The sequence below is a fragment of the Dysidea avara genome, chromosome 3, assembly GCF_963678975.1.
Source record: "Dysidea avara chromosome 3, odDysAvar1.4, whole genome shotgun sequence".
Classification (NCBI taxonomy): Eukaryota; Metazoa; Porifera; class Demospongiae; order Dictyoceratida; family Dysideidae; genus Dysidea; species Dysidea avara.
This window is the reverse complement of record NC_089274.1, coordinates 36,685,595-36,693,039: the sequence shown is the minus strand read 5'-3', so window position 1 is coordinate 36,693,039 and position 7,445 is coordinate 36,685,595.

The window sequence follows — 7,445 nt, the reverse complement described above, 5'->3', positions numbered from 1 at the left end:
AACTCAGCTACAAACAAATATGCCCTGTAAAAAGATCAGCTAGAAAACAAGTCACCTTGTAGAGAGTTCAGCTAGAAGAAGTCACATTGTAGAGAATTCAGCTACAAAGAAATCACCTGTAGAGAGATCAGCTAGAAAACAAGTCACCTTGTAGAGAGTTCAGCTAGAAGAAGTCACATTGTAGAGAATTCAGCTACAAAGAAACTACCGTGTATAGAGAGTTCAGCTGCAAACAAATCACCCCGTAGAAAGTTCAGCTATGAACAGATCACCCTGCAGAGAGATCAGCTAGAAACAAGTCACCCTGTAGAAAGATCAGCTATAAGAAGTTACCTTGTAGAGAGTTCAGCTACAAAGAAACCAGAGTTCAGCTGCAAAGAAATCACCTGCAGAGAGTTCAGCTAGAAGAAGTCACATTGTAGAGAGTTCAGTTACAATGAAACTCCCATGTAGAGAGTTCAGCTGCAAACAAATCACCCTGTAGAGAACTCAGCTACAAACAAATATGCCCTGTAAAAAGATCAGCTAGAAGAAGTTACCTTGTAGAGAGTTCAGCTACAACAAAACCATCATGTAGAGAGTTCAGCTACAAAGAAATCGCCTGTAGAGAGTTCAGCTAGAAACAAGTCACCCTGTAGAGAGATCAGCTAGAAAACAAGTCACCTTGTAGAGAGTTCAGCTAGAAGAAGTCACATTGTAGAGAATTCAGCTACAAAGAAACTACCATGTATAGAGAGTTCAGCTGCAAACAAATCACCCCGTAGAAAGTTCAGCTATGAACAGATCACCCTGCAGAGAGATCAGCTAGAAACAAGTCACCCTATAGAGAGTTCAGCTAGAAGAAATTACCTTGTAGAGAGTTCAGCTACAAAGAAACCACCATGTAGAGAGTTCAGCTGCAAACAAATCACCCAGTAGAAAGTTCAGCTATGAACAGATCACCCTGTTGAGAGTTCAGTTAGAAACAAGTCATCCTGTAGAGAGATCACCTAGAAGTATCACCTTGTAGAGAGTTCAGCTACAAGCAAATCACCTGTAGAAAGTTCAGCTACAAACAAATCACCCTGTAGATAGATCAGCTAGAAGAAGTCCCCTTGTAGAGAGTTCAGCTATAAAGAAACCACCATGTAGCGAATTCAGCTGCAAACGAACACCCTGTAGAGAACTCAGCTACAAACAAATCGCCCTGTAGAAAGATCAGCTAGAAGAAGTTACCTTGTAGGGATTTCAGCTACAAACAAATCACCCTGTAGAGAGTTCAGCTACAAAGAAATCATCAAGTAGAGAGTTCAGCTGCAAACAAATCATCCTGTAGAGAGTTCAGCTATGAAAAGATCACCTTGTAGAGAGTTCAGCTAGAAGAAGTCACTTATTAGAGAGTTTAGCTACAAAGCAACCACCATGTAGAGAGTTCAGCTGCAAACACATCACCCTGTAGAGAATTCTGCTACAAACAAATCGCCCTGTAGAGAGACCAGCTAGAAACAAGTCACCCTGTAGACAGATCAGCTAGAAGAAGTTACCTTGTAGAGAGTTCATCAGCTGCAAACAAATCACCCTGTAGAGAATTCAACTACAAACAGATAACCCTGCAGAGGGTTCAGCTAGAGTCAAGTCACCCTGTAGAGAGAATCCTGTAAAGAGTTCATCTACATACAAGCAGATCACCCTGTAGAGAGTTCAGCTACATTTCAAGTCACCCAGTAGAGAAATCAGCTGCAAATTATCCTGTGGGGATTAATTGACATGTAATAAATATATTCTCTCTTTTTATATTATGAACTCTTGATATATGCATTATATATATAATTTGTACATTTACTGATAAAATCAGAATGAGTTAAAGTATTTATAAAATCTGATTCATCTTTTTCTTTTTCCTGTGGTAAAGAAAAATATATAGGTTAAAAAGCCCCAAAGCTGGCCATAGGCCGGCTTTGGGGTATACAAATACAAAAAGAAGTGAAATCTAATCAAAAACAGCCAAGCTGTAAAAAAAGGAGTGCGGCCCTTGAAAAGGCTATGGTGAAAAAAGATGTGAAATCCAAGGTGGCGGCCAAGAAATGGCTGTGATGGTAGGTTAATGGTAAAAATTTTAATAACAACAATTCAGGTGAATTTTGTGCCAATTGACCAAGCGGCACCAAATTCACCTGAATTGTCGTTATTAAAATTTTTACCATTAACCTACCATCACAGCCATTTCTTGGCCGCCACCTTGGATTTCACATCTTTTTTCACCATAGCCTTTTCAAGGGCCGCACTCCTTTTTTTACAGCTTGGCTGTTTTTGATTAGATAACTATTATTTGAACAAACTATAGTACCAGGGACAATCATATTGGTAATCCAGTCAAAGTCTTTAGTACAAACAATAGCACCTATGAAGAAAGTGACAGCACGTATGTTTTTGACTGCATGATTCATATGATTGTCCAAGTTTAACCATGTTGTCAAGGCTGTAAAAATTGAAGCTAAATGTATGCATGAAATATTTTCCTATATTTAATGTTTGTTGCAACTTGCAGTTCATTGTCCATCACTAACTGATCCTAATAATGGAGTGATGACTTGTTCACTGGGAGATGACGGAGTTCCTTCCTATGAAGACACTTGTAGTTTCACATGTAACACTGGTTATGAGCTAACTGGTAGTGACACTAGGACCTGTCAGAGTGATGAGAGCTGGAGTGGTAGTGCACCCATATGTATAAGAGGTACTTAAAAGTGTGTATCATGTGTTTGTGTGTGTACACGTGTTTGTGTCAATAGCAGTGATCATATTGTTTTTACAGTTGTTGATGGTGAGACCACAGTCACCATAGTCAGTAATCCAGGTGGTACAAGAGTCAGTGGATCTACCAACACATATGACTATCCCATATTGAGCAGTGTTACTCTGGCATGTATAGTGCACCCTCCACCGGTAGCCCCTGTTACCTACCAGTGGAACACTGAAGGATGTTATGTTAATAATCGTGGTGAGAGGAGGTGCTTTCCTGCTGGTCAGACTACACAAAGTGTAAGTGAAGATGATCTGATAGCAAAAGATGCCGGTACCATCACTTGTACTGCAACCATTCTTGGTATGAAACATACTAGTGATGAATTCACCATTCGTATTTCAGGTATGTTATTCATGATGGCTATTTTAAGTACTTACAAGTTTAAATAATAAAAAACACATTGCAATCATTCATGTTTACAAGTGGTCACACTTATTAGGTATATCAGTGACTACTACTGGACCAGGTCTTCATCCAGAAACTGATTTAGTTAGTGCTAATGGCAGCTTGCTAAATGCTTATGCATTGCCATGAGCAGTACCACTACAGGCAGTAGACATAAATTATATTCATAACCAGCTAGATCTAATGCTCATCTCTGAATTCAACCTTGTACATGACTAGGAATATCTTTGTATTCCTTGAACAATGCTAATAGTGGTTGTTGTTTCAGTGATCAAGGTGAAGCAGCAAACCATTAATAAGCATTAAAGCTAGTCACTCCAAAAATGCACACTAAGCCTTCTGTTTCTATGTGTGAGTATCAAGACACATGGTAGTGTGTCGTGCGGCCCAAGAATCCGGCATGCCACACCGTGAGTATATTAACAGGAAGAAAGAAAACTTGATTTTCACACCTTTGTAGCTCCGTGATCCCTTATCTGATAGAAACCAAATTTGCTACAGAAGTGCCGGCTAGCTAGGGGAGTCCACATTCCAAATTTGAAGAAAATCGCTCTAGCCATTTCTGAGATACAAGCGGCCAAAGTTTGGTTTTTTTCTTTATTTTTTCTTCTTTTCGCACACTTCGCAAAATCTGCCATAAAACACGAATGTGTGCTCCAATCGGGCTGAAATTTGTTGCACTTGAAGGGCTCATTAAGGCGAATCTCAGTACCAAGTTTGGTAGGAATCCGATGAACATTCACAGAGTTATTACTGATTATTTGTGTAAAATAAGGTCAAATGTCTGTCACGCCCACAGGTTAAACCCCTTGAAGGAATAAGCTAAAAATTGCTATGTAGATGGAGTAACTATCGTAGGAGTGCCTTTTTGTGGTTTGAAAGAAATCCAGTTAAAGGCCATCGACATGAAACCCAACCTGTGTTACAATTACACGATTGATTTGTATGAATAAAAAAACTATTAGTTTTCACGCCTACCAGGCAAACCACATAGAGCAATGAGCTGAAAATTGGCGTGTAGCTGGAATAATTATCATAGAAAGTCCTTGCAGTAGTACAGAAGAATCGGATTACAAACCATAGAGTTATGATTCGAAAGCCAACTACGTGTAGCAAATGTGAGATCGAGATACTCTAATAGAACAAAGAGCATTCAGCTACGTTTATAACTTACTCCATTATAGAATTATATTACATTGCAAGTTATTGTGTAGGGAGTTCAGCTACAAACAGTTAATCTTATAGACAATTCAGCTACAAGCATGTCACCCTGTAGAGAGTTCAGCTACAAATATGTCACTGTAGAGATTCAGAACATTATAAGTCACACTGAAGAGAGTTCAGCTATAAACAAGTCACTCTGTAGAGAGTTCAGCCACAACAAGTCACTCTGTAGAGAATTCAGCTACAAACAAGTCACTGTGTAGAGAGTTCAGCTACAAAAAAGCTACCCAGTAGAGAGTTCATCTAGATCAACTACAAACAAGTTACTTTATACAATCTTCAGCTACAAGTAAGTCACTCTGTAGAGAGTTCAGCTACAAACAAGTCACTCTATAGTACAAACAAGTCACCGTGTATATAGCTGGAGAGTTCAGCAACCAATCAAAAAAACCACCCTGTAAAGAGTTCAGCTATACAAACAAGTTATAACTCTATAGATAGCTGAGCTAGAAACAAGTCATCCAGTAGAGAGATCAGCTAGAAGACATCACCTTATAGAGAGTTCAGTTACAAAAAAAATCACCATGTAGAGAGTTCAGCTGCAAACAAATCACCCTGTAGAGAGTTCAGCTACGAACAGATCACCCTGTAGAGAGTTCAGCTAGAAACAATTCACCCTGTAGAGAGAGCAGCTAGAAAAAGTCATCCGTAGAGAGATCAGCTAGAAGGATCACCTTGTAGAGAGTTCAGCTACAAACAAATCACCCTGCAGATAGTTCATGCAGCTACAAGCATGTCACCCTGTAGAGAGATCAGCTAGAAACTAGTCGCCCTGTAGAGAGATCAGCTACAAAGAAACCATCCTATAGAGAGTTCAATTACAAACAGATAACCTATAGAGAGTTCAGCTAGAAACAAGTCACCATATATATATGGTGACTTGTTTCTAGCTGAACTCTCTTCCAAGTCAGTCTTGCTATGTAGGTTATACTTGTGTAGCTGTTGTAACATGAGAAATCTACTTCAACACACTGCATTGATATTGATAAAGACCCATCTGGCTTTGGTAGAATCATGTCTAGCTACCTCTTCCTCCTTCGTAACTTGTCACCATATATATATGGTGACTTGTTTCTAGCTGAACTCTCTATAGGTTACTTGTTTCTAGCTGATCTCTGGATGACTTGTTTCTAGCTGATCTCTCTATATAGAGAGATCAGCTAGAAACAAGTCATCCATATAGAGAGATCAGCTAGAAACAAGTCATCCAGAGATCAGCTAGAAACAAGTCATCCAGAGATCAGCTAGAAACAAGTCAGCTAGAAACAAGTCACCCTGTAGACACAGGAAAAAATTTGCAAATCCCATTCTGGGATAATATAGTGGGGATACAACATTTCCTATTGATAACCCATTAACGGGAAAATAGAACAATTTCCCACCAAGGGACAACTATGTGTTCCCATCATGTGTTTGTATTTTCCATGCTGGGAATTTAACTGTGTTCTTTCAAAGATTCCCAGCATGCAAATGATATTCCCATCATGGGTTTAAACACATTCCCAGTTTGTAGTTTCTATTCCCATCATGGAATTCAGATTGATTCTCATCATGGGTTTAAACATATTCCCAGTATGCAGATGCTATTCCCATTATGGGTTTAAACATATTCCCAGTATGTAGATTCTATTCCCATCATGGGTTTTAACATATTCCCAGTATGTAGATTCTATTCCCATCATGGGTTTTAACATATTCCCAGTATGTAGATTCTATTCCCATCATGGGTTTTAACATATTCCCAGTATGTAGATTCTATTCCCATCATGGGTTTTAACATATTCCCAGTATGTAGATTCTATTCTCATCATGGGTTTTAACATATTCCCAGTATGTAGATTCTATTCCCATCATGGGTTTTAACATATTCCCAGTATGTAGATTCTATTCCCATCATGGGTTTTAACATATTCCCAGTATGTAGATTCTATTCTCATCATGGGTTTTAACATATTCCCAGTATGTAGATTCTATTCCCATCATGGGTTTTAACATATTCCCAGTATGTAGATTCTATTCCCATCATGGGTTTTAACATATTCCCAGTATGTAGATTCTATTGCCATCATGGGTTTTAACATATTCCCAGTATGTAGATTCTATTCCAATCATGGGTTTTAACATATTCCCAGTATGTAGATTCTATTCCCATCATGGGTTTTAACATATTCCCAGTATGTAGATTCTATTCCCATCATGGGTTTAAACATATTCCCAGTATGGAACACATTCCCAGTATGCGGATTCTATTCCCATCATGGGTTTGTACAAATTCCCAGTACACAGACTGTATTCCCATCATGGGTTTAAACATATTCCCTGTATGCGGAGTGTTTTCCCATCATGGGTTTAAACATTCCCAGCACATAGATTCCGGCTATTCCCATCATGGGTTTGATAAGTTCCTTGATTCTGAGTAAATGTATATAATACACACGGAGTCCACGTTAAAATGTTAAGTCCTAAAAGGTTTTCATCTTTGTGACATCCCCCCTTGACAACATCGATGGATCTGCTTCATCAGTAATGGCTACAATGCCTTTCTCCAAAAATATACCAGCTAGTGGAATTATCATATCATTCTTGTCTGCTTTTAAGAACTGGCTTCTTTTCCCAGAAATCACACATAAAGATCTGGCTGCACAACTGCCCCCTGGCTACATCTTTGATTAGGTGCACTCCAAAAGCACAGAGAATCACAACAGTGGCACTTTGATAAGTCAGACCACCTGTAGATGGAAGAAGCTTGTAACTAAATTGAACAAGATAAGTTTAATTGTGCTGTATACTACTGTCATTTCCTCACAACTGAGTGTAACAATTATAGTCCTTAATACATGTATTCCATGCACTATTCAATATTACTTGTATATATACAACTTAAATGCTACATACCGTATCCATCTTCACTAATGCAGTCATCTGTGTCTGCAATGAAACATATAATATCAAGACACACGGTAGTGTGTCGTGCGGCCCAAGAAGCCGGCGTGCCACCCATAAGTATATTAACAGGAAGAAAGAAAATGCA